The following is a 17,877-nucleotide window of genomic DNA, read 5'->3' on the forward strand; positions in this document are numbered from 1 at the left end:
GATGGAGTGGATTAGGAAAAAACAAGTAAAAAATGCGCCAAAGTTTCTTCGGCGCAATCGATTTTCTGTATAGCGTATAATGCTGTATGAAACTCTCAGCCATGGGCCATGTAACTCTCAGTCGCGGCCCATGAAACTTTCAGCCACGGCACGGTGGTGGCCTGTGATGTTGGCACCTATAGCGGTGCCAGACGCACGATCATGGCTAACTTTAAATCAATAATAACTACTGAGGCTCGAGGGCTGAAATTTGTTATGCTTGATGATTGGAAGGTGTATGGTCAACATACCAATTTGCAGCCCTCTAGCCTCAGTAGTTTATAAGATCTGAGGGCGGACAGAAAAAGTGCGGATGGACAGACAAATAGCCATCGCAATAGCTTTCTTTTACAGAAAACTGAAATGGAATAGCCCATTTGAAGGACAAGTTGTCGGGTAAGAGAATGAATTGTGAATGAAGCGCGCAATGCTAATTTTCAGGTGAAACAGTACAAATTGGGATAGTTAAGTGAACCTCCAGGAAACAGTGAAGCGTGAAAATTTAAGGTCATAGCAATAGGAGAAAGCAAAAAGAAAGATTAATGTTATGGCTGTCAAAGGAAACCAGAAAGATGGGACAATAAATACTAATAAAGGGTGAAAAAATGTTAGCAGCGATTGATCCATAAAGGTAGGTAGGAGCATATACAACGGATGGTGGTAGGAAGAGAGAAGAGGATAGTCACATAATTGGGGAAGCAAGTGAGTTAGATGGGTGTATGCAAAAGACTGGAGAGAGAGATGTGGAGTGTCTATCAATAACACGGTGGGAATACGCCACTGAATTGTCGAGATAACTCACTTTCATGGAAATGTAGTGTGGGTGTTGGATGCGAAAGAAATAAAAAAAATTAACTGACGCTGTTAAGATGAACCTTCTGTTCAAGTATTAAGGGATAACAAGGATTTAAATACTGAGAGATATAAACATACAGAGGTGGTCAAACCCTAAGCATAAGTGGAAGGCTTGGGCAATGAGCTTTGAAATACTTTTGTCCTGTGGAAAATATGGAAAATGATAGCCTTGATATATTGCTTGCAGATGGTGCGGTACTGATTAAGGTAGAGAAGAGAAATTTCAGTAATTAGGGAGTGTTCGCTAGAGGAAAAAACTGAGGGTAAATAGGGGCTGCAAAAAGGTTATGAGAGTACATGATAATCAGTAAGATGGTACAATAAATGTTAAAGTGATGGTGAAATAATGGAACCAGTTTATGGAGAAACTTTGGAGTAAATATGCTGCAAGATGGTAGCAAGAGAGAAGTCACATAACAGTCTAGGCAAGGGATATATCGGGATTTGTGTACAAGACTGGAAGGAAATTTAGAGTGCCTTTGGAGGTGGTTCGAATGTATGAATGGATTGTTGAAACATGTCTCTTTCATGGGAATGAGTATCGAATATGAATGAAACAAAAAGAGGGAGTTGCAGAGAGGAATTGTTTGCCTATTCCATGCAGCACGAAAAAGAAGTGCAAGGGTGAAATATGCACAGATGCGTAGAAGTCGTGAAAAGGCTGGGGTATCTGAAAGGATGGATCAGTGTTCTGAAATGTTTGGTTACTTGGAAAGAATGGATGACTGGATGTTGGAAAAAGGTTATGCAATTCGACAGTGTTAGGACAGTGGAGAGATGATCTAGAAAGGGTAGAAGGGTACAGGGTACATGGCATAAGACAGAGGTACTGGTAAAGGGCCTAATCATTCAGGCAGCGAGAATGTACGCGTAATTTAAAGGAAACACTCAATGTGTGCAGAAGGGTGCAAGATATCCATTGCAGATTAACCTTCTGTGTATACGTATGAAGTGGCTGATGTGGAAATTTTCTTCAGAAGGGTCCATCTGAAGTATGAATGGGGCAGTGATCATTCTTTCTAAGTATTTTATATATATATATATATATATATATATATATATATATATATATATATATATATATATATATATATATATATATATATATATATATATATATATATATATATATATATATATATATATATATATATATATATATTTTTTCTTAATGGTGAAAAAAGCTTTTAAAAGTAGTATAACAATACCAAATTCTCTCTCTCTCTCTCTCTCTCTCTCTCACACACAAACACACACACACAATATTCTCTCCAAGCTCAAAAAAAGATTACATTCGGAAAAAACTTGTCAAGCTTTCCATCCTAATTCCCAGAGCATCTTTTTGGTAGTACATTCTCGACATTGTCGCTGGAAGGTCATAAAACATTTCACGGGCAACAGACTGAATGTCACAGTGTTCAAAGCTTTTACAACAAAGATAGAACAAACAAAACATCATGCGCCATCGATAAAAAAAATAACGCGGGAAAATAAAATAACAGAAATGACCAAATAAAGGAAACAAATTGAGCATTAAATTGCTCAATCTTTTATTTTTTCATAGAAAAACGGTTAAATGTTTGAATGCTAACGCAAATCTGTTATTCAATGTAATTCCTTGTACGAGGTACGAGCTGAATGCAATTGCACACACAAAACGAGAATCTCGGATGACGGAGAGTGAATACCACTCTACGGCATCAACACAAACAGTTTCACTTCAATCTTCCTAAATTCATTTTTCTGTTATTTTCATTGCCAGATTGTTCCCTCGTTCTTTGTTGGTCTACGTACCGCTGGCAATAAACTGTTCTGGGCTATTATAGGTTCCAGTAACGATTACTGTTTCATAGGGAGGGCATCAAACTTGCATGGATGCATTTTTTCATCTGAGTCTCACATTTTGTATGGTTTCTCCGAGAACATCGAACGCTTCCTAGTTACTACATTATCAAACCTAACCACAGACATGTTCAAAGACACCCACCAACAGGAAATAACATCCAATAATTCCAGAAACAAAATTTCTGCAAAAAGATGCTTAGCCCGCCTACAACTCCAAAAATAAAGTGTGACTTTAATACGCAATTTAGCCTTATTATTGCTAAATTTACATGATTAAGAGCACCATCGAACAAGACGAGAACTCGAACGAGGCCCACCAGCAGACAGGAAAATTCGCCAAACCCGAAATTCCGGATGCAATCCCCAAATAGTGAGAGGGCAACACTCGGCTCGAAACAAATAACGCAAAACCTCAAATGCAGCGAAGTTTAACTGACCGTGTATTTAGACACGGGGCAACGACGCACTGCGAATAACAAATGGGACGAAACTGCAAAGAAAGGCACTGTCACACAGGTAAAAATGTTGAGATAACAAAGCCAACACAAAAGAAAGCCTTCCATTTCATGATCTTGTTGGATACGCTACAAATAACAAGAAATATTTTTAAGAAGAGAAAAATACTTTATAATTCCACTAGTATTAAATATCAGACGACTCGCTTCGATGCACAACCCCAAACAATAACTTTTAATATGTGAAAAGATTAATTTGAAACATTTTTACCAGTTGATAAAAATACCTAGTAAATTCTGCAACAATGTATGTTATATTAAAAATAAATTAAGCAAATTCTCAATTACAGTATTCTAAGAGAGTTGGAAAACAATTTCTATGATATTGTGAATAAAAGGCAAATTCTTTCACAAAACTGTACATATTACACATAAAAGCAAAATCATTGTACATTATACATAGGCTAATATTCCCGTCCATATGCGAGAGAGAGAGAGAGAGAGAATCGTTAACGCGGTGTACATTTAATCATATGTACTAAGGTTGAAAGCCTCTCGGATAACTAATGTAGCAAAAATTGAGGTATTGCCTCCCCATTATGGTAAATCTCTGGATGCAAAGCCTGTTTCATTGGCTTCTTTAAAAAAAACATTCCAGTGTGCATGTATATACATATAGAATTACATTTGAGTAAATATACATCATGTGTACACACACATATATACGTATATTATATATATATATATATATATATATATATATATATATATTATATATATACTACTTTTATAAAAGCAATTACAGCAAGAACATGAACTTAGCCATGACACGTATGAATTTGATCCATTAATCTCAAAAGACATAAGCAAAGAGTTTAATTTTAAGAAAGGTAATTGAAGGACAGGGATAAGGGAAGTGAGGTTCTCCGAGGATTTGTAAAATCTGAGCCTGTCACTAATGAAGGTAGGAACCTGCCTACAAACATCTGTCAGGTGCAAATACTTGTTTTCCAGCCATTTTTATATGTTCATATGTACCGTTCTGCTAGCTATATGTTATGAATTTCCACCACTTTATCTCAGTCCTCTGAAGATGGCATAGCAATAAAAGTGACACCTGTCAGGATCTACAACAGTATTTCATCTCTTCCCTGCCGTGTCTGATACATATATATACTGTATATATATAAATATACACACTCACACACCACACGCAAACACAATGACATGCTTAACATCTACACAAGCTTAGTCACTGATCAGGAACTGACGAAAAAATAAAGGAAAAAAAATATCCAACCGGGTGAATTTCAAATATGAAAGCAACAACAACAACAACAAAAAAAAAGAGCAATATCGGGTACTAAAAATATCCAAACAAGAGTCCTAAAAAGACAAGCCGCCTCCGCCACCACCAGCAGAGCAGCAGCAGCAGCAGCAACCTCGACGATCCCTAGTAGCCAGCAGTAAGTTCATCCCCCAATTCTGGGATCCCGTCCATCAACATCAGATTGGGCTGGAATACTGGAAAGGTGGATGTCACTTGAGACTGAGAGAGAGAGAGAGAGAGAGAGAGAGAGAGAGAGAGAGAGAGACTCGCACACGCAAGCCCGAACATTTATCTTCCTTTAAAAGACACACTGAAGCGGAGACGTCATAACAGCTTCGACCTGGTAGGCAAGAGCGCAGGATACGCCAGGAGGAAAAAGATGACAACCGAGGAGGAATGGAATGAAATGGAATATAAAAATTTAGGGCAAAGGCCACGCACTGGGACCTATGAGGTCAATCAGCGCTGAAAGGGAAATTGAGAGAAAAGGTCTGAAAGGAAAACCTCGCAGTTACACTTTTAAACAATTATTAGGAAAGAATGGAAGGCATAAGGAGAGAAGAGAATATGAACCAAAGTACAGTAAAAGGAATGAAAGGGGCAGCAGCTAGGAGTCGAAAGGACGTTGCAAAAAACCTTAAGTAATGCCTACAGTGCACCACTGACGACACTACCCCTCTACGGGGGTCTACCAAGGAGGAAGCTTATTATTAGGTAATAACTGTAAAATAGAAGATGAGAATCTTTAGGCTAAATAATGGCAGCACCTCTGCCATCTCAGGCAACTACTAAAAAGGGGAATAATAATACGGATGTTTTTCTATGCTCTATATACACTGTTCAGTCTAATATCCTATATATATATAATTAAATATAACTGTGCACAACCATTTGTTGTTCACAGTCACAACAGTTTTCAAAGGAATGGAAATGAAACTGTTTAGATAAGGAAGAAATGAATGACACTGGGTGAGAAAGGGCGTGCATATAAAACAAAGGATCCTGAAAACACAATGATATGTAGTCAGAGCCATCAGATGAAAGGAAATTATTATTGTTATTATTATTATTATTATTATTATTATTATTATTATTATTATTATTATGATATGAAGAAGCACATCATGTTTTCACCGAACAAAAACCTAAAATGTGAAAATTAGGACTCTAGGTGTAAGATACAAAAGTTTGTGAATATGTATATGTGTATACCAAATAATGCAAGGAAAAAACAAACCATTTTTTCGAACAATAAACACAACGAAAATAGTTTACCCACAACAATGACACAAAATTTTTATATTTCAAAGGAGTGAAGATAACAACAAATAAAGAAAAAGCACTTTAAAAGTGTGCTTGAGTATACATACAATCAAAAAAGAACTCAATACAAAACCGTACAAATCTGAGGTAGGTGCTATGGAGCTTAAAAGTTTGAGCATATTGGTTATATGGTCATCATCCACAGCAAGCCGACTAAATGTCCGATACTCAAATCGATAATTCAAAACAACCTTGTAATAAAGGTACACTCTACGGCACCAGTTACCCCTCAACCTCGAGGAAGACCGTACCATTGGAGTCTCAGGTTTCATTTAAAGCTCGGTTTCGAGGAAGAACGTACCGTGCGCGTGTTACTCTCTCTCTCTACACACACACACACACACACACACACACACATATACACATATATATATATATATATATATATATATATATATATATAGAGAGAGAGAGAGAGAGAGAGAGAGAGAGAGAGAGAGAGAGAGAGAGAGAGAGAGAGAGAGAGAGAAATATATATACACATGTATATATGTATACAGTATATATATAATTACTGTACATGTAAATATATATATTTCTCCCTATGTGCATTTTTATTTTGGTCAATGCAGTAAAGGTATGAAATCAATGTTCATACCTGTTTTAAGAGCATTACGGGCATATGCATATGTGTGTGTGTATATATATATATATATATATATATATATATATATATATATATATATATATATGTGTGTGTGTGTGTGTGTGTGTGTGTGTGTGTGTGTGTGTGTGTGTGTGTAATATTTCTACCTCGGTGTTTTTATCCTGTCAAAGTAATAAAGTTACAAAATCAGTGTTCACATCTGTTTTTAAGATCATTACGAATATGTAGCCCTGAATATATTGATGATGAAATAGTTAAAATTGTAAATACAGGCAATAAATTGAAATATCCTGACTACGTATTAGGCAACGCATTAGAAGCGGCAAAAAAGACTATCAAAACAACAAAGAAATTTACAACACAAAAATTTTCCTTCTACTATCACACAACAGTATTAAGAAAGATACCCCCCTATCTCCTTAAGAATTTTGAAGTTAATGTAGCATTTAAGAACAATAAAACAATGAAACATAAAGAACTCCCACAACACTAAATGATGAGTATATAAAATTACCTGTAAGTCTTGTGATAACTTTTATCAGACTGGAAAAACACTAGAAAAGAGAATGGAACAGCATAAAAATGTAAGGTATGCACAGGTGAACATTGGAATTTTTGTACATGTAGTGAGAGCAATCATACAAACAAATTATTAAGCAAGGGGAAAAAAGCTAGCTTTTTCTAATAATGCGCTGGAAAGGAATATCAGTGAGTCTAATCTTATAAAAATGAGATATGGCCATACCATGAATTGTCAAGGCATGTAGAAACTTGATCCTATTATTTCAAAAGAAATTTTTACAATGTCTAAATTTTAAGGAAGGTAGTAGGTATGTATGGAAAAAGGATTGTCACATTTGTAAACATAGTACAGGGCCCCAGCATTAATGAGGTTTGTCGACCCTCTCCCTTTGACACCTGTTAGTTGTGAAGTTTTAGTCTCCAACGGTTCGTATGTTTGTCCGCATTGTCCCCCTAGCATATATACTGTGATTTCTACCACTAAGTATCAGTCCTTCGTTAAAGGTTTGGAAATGTAAGTCGAAAATGGTCACCACCTGCAGCCAGTCTCTTATTTTCTCACCTTAGTTTGGTGTGACATTATATATATATATATATATATATATATATATATATATATATATATATATATATATATATATATATATATATATATATATATATATATATATATATATATATAATTAATGTGAGTGAAACGCCTACTTAATTCCAACGACATTAACTCAAGAATGTCCGTAACAAAGCAAAGATGCAGAAACCACCGAACCTTCGAATAATGGAACTTAAGGAATCTAATTTCTTCCACTGCCTTTCAAGCAGGCAACTGATCTCAGCTACTTGTCCAGGGTTCACATTCTATTTCGGGATTTTTTTTATCTAATAAGGAAAAGGAGTCGGGGAGTGGCTCAACATATCCAGTCACTGACATCTCCATCTCATCCAGTCTACCCTGAAGGAGGCTAAAGGATGTGAATGAATATTACGGTGCCTTGATTTATGATCTGGTGCTCACAAAAATGCCTTAATTCTGTTAATAGTTAACGACACTCCTAACCAGACATAACCTGCGTTTAGGAGGAAACTTCACTTGGGTAAACGACACCGTGCAAACTTTTTCCATTGCCAGGTATCATAAAAAAATTCTGATGAGATCACATTCACGTTAGCTATCTCCTCTCACGGGAAAATTGGACATAAGGTACTTGGATCTGTTGGCTGCCCAGTTTGCGCAATGACAAACTTTCTGGATGTTCGTCTATAAAAAAAATCTACACAGTGTACAATAATTACCTTACAGTTTTAAATATATATACAGCATAAACCAAAACCCACATTCTGCATTTTCTCTCTGATAAATTCAGCAACATATAATACGGTTATTTTGCATACTCATTTGTACAGTCTCTCTCTCTCTCTCTCTAACATTTAAAGCAGCATAAAAAAATAGGCAAGTTTACCAACACAAATACGCCTCACCACTAACCACAATGCACGTCTTCCACAACTTTTTCTCAGAAATTTATATTCACAACAACGACAGCCCTCAGATAACTCTCTAGAGCACTGATTACCGGGTAAGTAATTCCTCAGCTCTACCTAGTTCAAAAGCTCTAAATAACCTATCGTAAATGCGTGTACCATATTATAATCGCGCCATTCTGGGTTTCTTGAGTTGTGACACAGCTTGCCATCAAGCTAAAAGGATTACGGAGTAATTTGGAATTCGAAAGGTCACTTTAAGAGACCACATGGGATTCACCTGTCGTCTCAATCTTAATTTCCAGGACTGCCATGACAAGATACAAGAAAGCACGAGTATGAGTCAGACGGCATATGCTAGGTTAAGTCAATAACCTGAGGTCTAATTAATAATAATAATAATAATAATAATAATAATAATAATAATAATAATAATAATAATAATAATAATTAGGCATATGCTAGGTTAAGTCAATAATCTGAGGTCTAATTAATAATAATAATAATAATAATAATAATAATAATAATTATTATTATTATTATTATTATTGCTACTACTACTACTACTACTACTACTACTACTCCTACATTATTTTAAAACAGTGTTGATAACAGAAGATTCTATTTTAGAAACATGATAAATACAATTCATAAGCTCGGCAATTTTTTCCTTTATCTTTTATCTTTCCTTGGGATAAGACGGAACCCCGTCAGCGAAGACGACCCGCGTCATCAATCTGCTTCAAAGACACGCCCCGCAGCGCCGCCTGGAAAACAGCGAAGTTCTCTCTCGGACGTCTTCGACTCGTCGCATCCCTGCGTCAAGAGATAAGATTCCGACTTTCATATATCTATACAAATCGACCTGCAATCAATCTTCATGAGTCTTGCGGTGTCTCTCTCGCGTCACCAGTACAGAGGAGATATTCAATCGACAAATTGAGGGGAGATAGAGAGCTATTATACTCCAGCAAATAAGTATATTATTCCCTCTCTCTCTCTCTCTCTCTCTCTCTCTCTCTCTCTCTCTCTCTCTCTCTCTCTCTCTCTCTCTCCTCGGCGCCTTTTATATTTACATTACACAAAATGACATTCCACAATGAACAAATAAAAATTAAAAGACCGTAATGAATCAAACATAAAGTGTGAGTCAAGGATAAAACGTCCCTCCTTTTACACAGCCATTAAATTTCAATTTTCCAGAGTTCTTTTATGAGGAGTCACAAGCTTTCCGAACACGGGTGAATTTCGCATCAGGCGATCTTGGAAATTTGTGAAGTGGGGTCCTAATTACTCTTTCGTATTCTAATCATTTGAAGTGCCATCTATTTCTTCAGTTCCTTTGGAGACTATTTCCTTCGGAGCACATGACTTCAAACGGCGCACTTTCCCCATCCATGAATAAAGTTTTGTAACCTATTAACCTTTTTCAACAAAGGATTATGGACTAGCAATATCCGCCTTTCTTTCAGGAAATGAAATGCGCTGCACATTGCATCACCCTGACATGATAGGTCATATGTAACAAAAAAAAAAAATTAATAAAAGCGCCATCACGATGCAATAAACTTTCATTTCCTCCATTCTGTTAAATCATGACGTCTTCGAACTTTGAGCAATAAGGTATTTATTATAATTACTTGTATCAATTAGAAAAGGTCCCGAAATTTCCTCGTCTCTATAATTAACGTCACTAATGGTTTTCCGTGTCCATGGAACTCAGGATCTTATCGAAATTAACTAAGGAATACCGGTAACCACTCAAAACAACTACTACTATGACCTGGGTGACTAATAGTAAAACTGATAAAGGAAAAGATTCCTTCCATAAATGAAAAATTACGTTTGCTACACCGGTGGCAGATGTGATGTATGCAAAAATACGGTCAAGAACTAAAGATCCTCTAAGGAATTGCATCCCAGCTCTGTGAAAATATATTTCAATCTTCTTCCACAAACTCAGATTCCTGTGCTTCTACAATAATAAAAAAAATGTAAGAACAATATTTATCAAAGAAGGAAACCTAACGCTCACGACAAAGTGAACCATAACTGTCAACAAAAGAAAACTTTACCCACACAAAAAAAATGAAAAGAATTTTATCACGAAAGAAAAAAGATTAAAATGAAATATTTGTACTGCAGAGGTAAAGAATATAAAAAAAAGTGTTTATGAAAGAGGGAAAATATTATTTATTAAAAATCGAGACACTGATATTTTTAAGAGGTGAAAAATATCTATCAGAAACGGGAGCAACGCAGGCACAGACACATTTTGAAAATACCAATGACGAACGTTTATAAACGACAGAGAAGGTACTATCCACCTTAATAATCCTAAACACTGGAGTACTCAAGGGAACACCCAATTTAAATTCACCCCCAAACGTGGAAAAAAAGGCAATAAAACCAACGGAGATTTACATCTATGTACGAAAGCATAGCGGTGAGGCCTAAAGAAACACATCACAACCACATAATGGAGCGACATGGGTGCCTAAAATGTAGTATTATTCTTCGAATTCTCATAGTCACAGCCTCTACAAAAAGAGGCTCTATGCCTTTAAACTAATTCAAAAATAAAGTTTAAAACCACACGGGAAAACTCATACACACACACCCCAGTGGCCAAAGAATCCAATAAACAACCTTGACCGTATGAATCTTGCATGCGTTTCCCCAGCATTCGAATCCCTCACCTCGGCCCAAAACAACACTGAAAATATTTCCACCCAACAAGGAAAGGGGGAAGGGGGAACAGGGAAGAAGGGGAAGAGGGTAGAGTGAGGGGAGGGGGTCAAGCTGAATTGCATGGAAGACCATGAAACAATAGTCCGGCGCCCAACGGATACATCTGACAAGCTGAGAGATACTTGGATGATAAAGAGAGAGAGCAAGAGAGAGGAGAGGAGAGACGAGGTGAGCAGGAAAACGGCAGCTTGGAAGAACGAGGAACCGGGAGGACGAGACAAGATGGAGACACGTGAAGAATTGTCTGAGGAAAAAGAGGAAAAAGAACTCTAGTGTATATGTGTGCGTGTGTGTGCGTGCGAGGATGCAATGCTTACTATACTTGTTTTCAGTGGTGTATAACACCGTGGCAGCGGTGCACCCATTTCTCACTGAAAGCGTTTGCGTATAACGATATTGAACAATAGGTTTAAAGTTAGTTTCCATGGTAGACTCTCAATAATTATGAATTCCTTTTTAAGATAAATAATTGCATCCTTTCGCAGTATGCTCGAAAAGAAACAGAACAAGCAGAAAAGTTGAAAATGATGAGTTCTAAATAACCAAACATGAAAATTTTTTACAAAAACATCTTAAAAATACAGTATTAAGAGACATAGATTTATAAGTTCTTTTACTAACATAAGCAAGGATAAATTACTTTTCCCGTGTATATCATTTAAAACAAAGTGCCACGCACTGTGCATTAAAACACGGAAAATTATTAAAACAATGTTGTCATTCTCTGTAGAAAACTTGCTTATTGATATACTTCTTTGGTTGGTCAGCATAAAATCGATTCTCATACTACAATACCAATTTTGCTAGGTTTTTAAAAGCTGAACTGTTTAAAAAATTATCAATTTTAAGTTCAGCGTTTTCTGAATGTTAGCGAATGAAGGTTAAAAATTAGGTAGAGGTAAAATTAATCACTTGTTATGTCTTCATGAAAACACAACCGGTATGCAAAATGAAACGAATTTTAAATATATAAATATTGTTTGCGCTCATAAATAACATTTAACTGTATGACTGAAAAAGCAAAGTTTTGCCTTGTGCAAAAAATTACACATCATTTCAATCGTTCTGGCGAATATAGGCTTTTTAAATTTAACATTATTTTAGTTTTCGTAACACACCATGATAAATTGAAACACTTCAGCTTTTAAAAACCTAGCAAAGTTGGTATTCTACTATGAAAAACAATTTTACGCTGACCAACCAAAGAAGTATATCAATAAGCAAGTTTTCTACAGAGAATTACAACATTGTTTTACTAATTTTCCGGGTTTTAATGCACAATACGTGGCATTTTGTTTTAAATGATATACAAGAGAAAGGTAATTTACCCTTGTTTATGATAGTAAAAGAACTTATAACCCTATATATCTCTCTTAATACTGTATTTTTACGGTATTTTTGGTAAAACATTTTCATGTTTGGTTATAAAAGCGAATTTTAAATATATAAATAACAATTAACTGTGTGATTGGAAAGACAAGTTAACAAAGCGTGTGTGTGTGTGTGTGTATATATATATGTATATATATATATACATATATATGTTATTATTATTATTAAAATAGTTTAACCAGACCACTGAGCTGGTTATCAGCTCTCATAGGGCTGGCCCGAAGGATTATGATGGAATGAGAAATCTAGGTTAGAAGCCTAGCACTGGGACCTAATAGGTCACTTGTCAATTATGAATGAACGAAAATGAAAACGAAATTAAAAGCTGTAAAAAGGCATACGCTTTCATACGGGAACACACTCACACAATAAATACATTTAAACTCATGCTTCCAAACATAATCACTAAAAAGGTATATTAAAATTCAAAATAAACTAAATAAAATCATAAAATTTACTTGTTTTGAAATTCATTATTCTGATTGATTGATTTTTTATATTTTACCAATTAACTCGCAGCTTCTCATGAACATTAAAATGGGTACTGTTGAGAATGTTGAAGATTCTGACAAAATTTCTTCTATCGGTCTATTTCCAAAATTTGATAATCGCTGCAGGTTATATTTTGGACATTCACACATATGCTTAACTGTTATCAGCACATTGCAATCTGGGCATTTGGGAAGAGGGCCACATGGACTGTTCATTAAGTGTCCATGTGTCAAACGAGTATGGCCTATTCGAAGACGTGTATGTGTATATATATATATATATATATATATATATATATATATATATATATATATATATATATATATATATATATATATTGGACAAACGCAAACACATAGTTAGCATAAGGAAGGAGCGACCTCACCGCCCACTTTCAGGGGTTACAATCAGCCAAGTGGGTTCGGTGGCTAGGCACCTGGATTGCTTTCGGCCTTCTGTCCACCCGTCCACTCCGCTATGATCAAATAAAAGGAAGTTGGGCTATCAAACTCACTCCTAGGACTTACTGAGAGACACCAGATGGCTGTACCCTTCTGGCACCACTTTCTCCAAAAAGGAAAAAGGCCTTATCTTGAAAATGATAGAGCCAGATGCATAATTCATTGGTTAAGGATCACAGGTAGCCTGGTTGGTAGGTGTACACGGAAACGATATTCTTAATATCTTACGAACCTTGTCTCTTCACTGCCTCTGAGACAACAAATTGTACATATATATGTATATATATATGCACAGTGTATAGACAATATATACAGTATATATATAATTATATATATATATATATATATATATATATATATATATATATATATATACACACATATATACATATAAAGAAACCGAACGTTATTCCCTACTGGACCATGGAATACTTTCAATTACATGTACCACTTATAAATATCACTAGATACTGTAGTACGACTATTTAATTTATAACTGTCAATGTTTCAAGTTAGGTATATAATATGACTTGGACAGTATATGTAGCTGAACTACAATAATGTTATATTGTCCTTTAATAGAATATACATCGAACTCAAAGACCATTATTCAGATGGTTTTCATTGCTATATCAAACTTGAAAGAGGCCTGGCATCCCTCTGATATTGGCTGCGATGTACACACTTGATTCATTTACTGGTTTTCCGCTAAAGAAACCTTCTTTACACACACACACACACACACACACACACACACACACACACACACACACACACACACACACACATATATATATATATATATATATATATATATATATATATATATATATATATATATATACGTCTATATTAAGACATAACTAAACAATAAGGATTTAACCAAATTTACCCTATGTATATCCTGGAATTAGGGAGACAGTAACCAATATCTAATCAGCCATCAGGGGAGATGCAGGTTGATTTTGACTCAACTTTACTTCATGGTGGAAAGGGGCTGACTTAAATTCTTCGTACAGAACTGAAATTCGACAGGAATAAGTAAGGCAGAGTCGAAATCAAGTTATTTCCATTGATGACCGAGTAGACACGGTCACTGTCACCCTACTTCCAACCCTAAAAGAGAATCAGTTGGATCCTGGCCAGGTTGGCGTACCTACCCCACATAATTCTCTCTAGGTGTAATTTATTGCCAGGGAAAAGTAAATTCTACATGAATCCCACTTCACAAATGTTTCTTACGAGAAGTGTAGCTTCAGGTGCTCTTAGGTTTATTAACTTAGGGTGTAAGATTGTGTAAATATCTAGCTCAAAGGGCGAGACTTGAGCTGCCACACAGTCCGAACAATTTGAATCCCAACATATCTCCCCTAAACGCAAGGCGACCAGAATTGCTACTAAATATCAACCTAGAGGGGAAATAAACTCCCGTCCGGAAACAGTTTGGAAATATAGTCGACCGAAAAGCTCTATACTCTTCAACTTTCACTCACCAGGTTCCCACAGCATTTGTAAACATTTAATTTGAGAAAACCGTACCTTAAGATGCTGGTATACCTGGCACTGAATCAAAGGTATCAGGAACTAGAGATCTCTTGACTCTCTCCACTTTGTATATCCCATGTATATGGCCCTGAGCCGAAATAAAGATTATTATTATTATTATTATTATTATTATTATTATTATTATTATTATTAGGGGTATTTGTGCCTCTTATAGGTATCACGCTTCACCAGAACCGTGTGTAACTTCTCCAGTTATTATCACCCTCAAGTATAAATTATGAAGTACCACCAGAAAAGTTACAAAAGTTCACAAAAAACAAAAATGACACCCATAAATTCATACAAGCCAATTTTTCATAGCAATGTATGTTATTTTTTGTATCTGCAACTATACTGAACATAAACCCTTCACATAAAAGTGCTTAAACATCAAACATTTTTTTAACTGAATCGCTACAGCACTGTGACGTTTTGAAGAAATGTACAAATGCATACTGTACCTAAACAAAACAAAACAAAACAAAACAAAATACAAAAGAAGCCATTTCAATACTCTTGGCATTTCAAAGGGTAACAAGGGAAAACCTGAAAAGATCAAGGAAGTAGAGGAAGTAGAGGAAGGGAAGGAAGGAGGCTCGGGGTTAAGGAGGTATATATGATTGGGATGAGGATGAAGATGAGGTTTGAAGAGAAATGAAAAGCAAAGGTAGGAAGGGGAAGAAGTGACAGCAAAAGTTAAGACGAGGGGGAGGGGGGGGGAGAAACGTTAGGGAAGGAAAGGAAGGGAAGGGAAGGGGAGAGAGAGGATATACTGTGAGCACGAGAGCCCGATTCATTTCGGATCATTTACATTCAGACAGCACAGACTTCCAGTTCAAAGGGTCGAGCCAACTCCAGGGAGGTTGGTCGGTGGTTCGCTCTTGTTCAATATTCACGGAACACAAGACGAACACTGCGCGAGGCTTGACAAGAAAGCATCCAAAGATGTGGAGTATATCCGGCACACATGGGTTCCAACCTCGCCTTTCACACCAGAGATCAATTCCACGGAAGGGAAATAGCTTGGCACATTCCCTGACAGATATAATCCGCTGTGCCTCTGATTACCGTAGTAGTGAATTCGATACTCGGAAAAGGAGCCTGTAACGTCATCCTAAATGAAGTGATGAGTACAGCCTCTGGAGCCATCTCCACCAAGGGGAAAAGGCGCAGTAAAACAAAGTACCAATTTCCATTTGACCTTTGTCCCCATTCTGCCCAATGACTTCATTAGTGGAGTATGCACGCCCCAGATGAAGTGTCCACTAATAAATTTCCATAGTTATTGCAAAGGTTAAACATTTTACTTGACCTCTGGCCTCAAAGAATAACGACCTTGCTCAGCACACTGGCTTTGTCAGTGGAATATGCACGCCAAATAAATCTAGAGGTAAAATTCAAAAGCTGTTCCCAGGGTTAAAATTGTATTTGAACTTTCACCTTTAGTTAGGACAAGCCCTTTTGACCCAAGTATCCATAATATACAGTATATATATATATATATATATATATATATATATATATATATATATATATATATATATATATATATATATATAATATATATATATATATATATATATATACCTGAATCCTGAAATCTGAAGTCGATATCCTCAAAGGCATTAAAATTGTGTCTTGTAAAACTTGAAGTCTTGACAGACAGACGGATAGACAGACAAATGTCGAGGCAAATTACCAAATACCCTGAACAACAGACCATATATATATAGATATATATATATATATATATATATATATATATATATATATATATATATATATATATATATATATATATATATATATATATATGTATATATATATAATCAAGTAAATGGAGTCTAATTTCACTAACATGAAATTAAATATTTGTTCATGGAAGTTTGCATTTTTGTAACGTATGTAATTTCTGTATTGTTCAAGATCTGTAAAAAGTTCTTGAATGACTTGTAATCGCCAGTTGTAATTAGCCAAACGGGGCAGTATTTAAGGCCATTTTCTCTAGCGGCAGAAGCTTCTCATAAAATACTCGTGTGAATCTAATGACGGCTCTCTGTGCCGTCTGCTTCTTAATTACAGGCACAGAAATGTTAAGTTTAATGCATGTTTGACGTTAGCACAATATTCATTTCCCGTGAAAATGTTTTTATTAGAACATAACTCACGTAATACGCAATCAGCAAAGAACTTTCATAATGCAGTGACATAATATCGATTATTTGGATTATTGGTTTCAATAATCCGTAAAAGACACTTTCGAGTATTTGATGTTTAGCCCCAAAATTTCTGACGACCAGAGTTAACCTTTACTAACATTACTCAGGTATCTTGAACACATACCATAATATTTTCAATTTAGATGGGTTCTTGTTTATAATACTGCCCCAATCTTGCCCTTTTAGACAGATTTAACTAGTCTTGATTTCAAGCTTCATGGATATAATGACCATATATTAACAGCATCCCAATTTTCCCTTTATTTAAATGAATAGTCTTGACTGCATACACTAATAAACTCCAATCCATGGAAAAACATCCTCTCTCGGTGGCATGTTTACAGCCACGAGTCACAACTTTCTACCCATAAGCCTCTTCTCATTTAAAGAACTATACAATTCCTTAGTTTCACATTTTCTTAAGGGAACGAAGTTCTAGAATAAAACATTAGTACATCACTTACAAATTTATTATTAGGATCAGATCTTCCCCTTTATTTTTCATATGCAGTCTTTAAGAGTTTCAGAAGCTGCCAAGGATCACAAACAGTATCTCACC

This window comes from Macrobrachium rosenbergii, chromosome 5 (genome assembly GCF_040412425.1).
Source record: "Macrobrachium rosenbergii isolate ZJJX-2024 chromosome 5, ASM4041242v1, whole genome shotgun sequence".
In the NCBI taxonomy this organism is placed as follows: Eukaryota; Metazoa; Arthropoda; class Malacostraca; order Decapoda; family Palaemonidae; genus Macrobrachium; species Macrobrachium rosenbergii.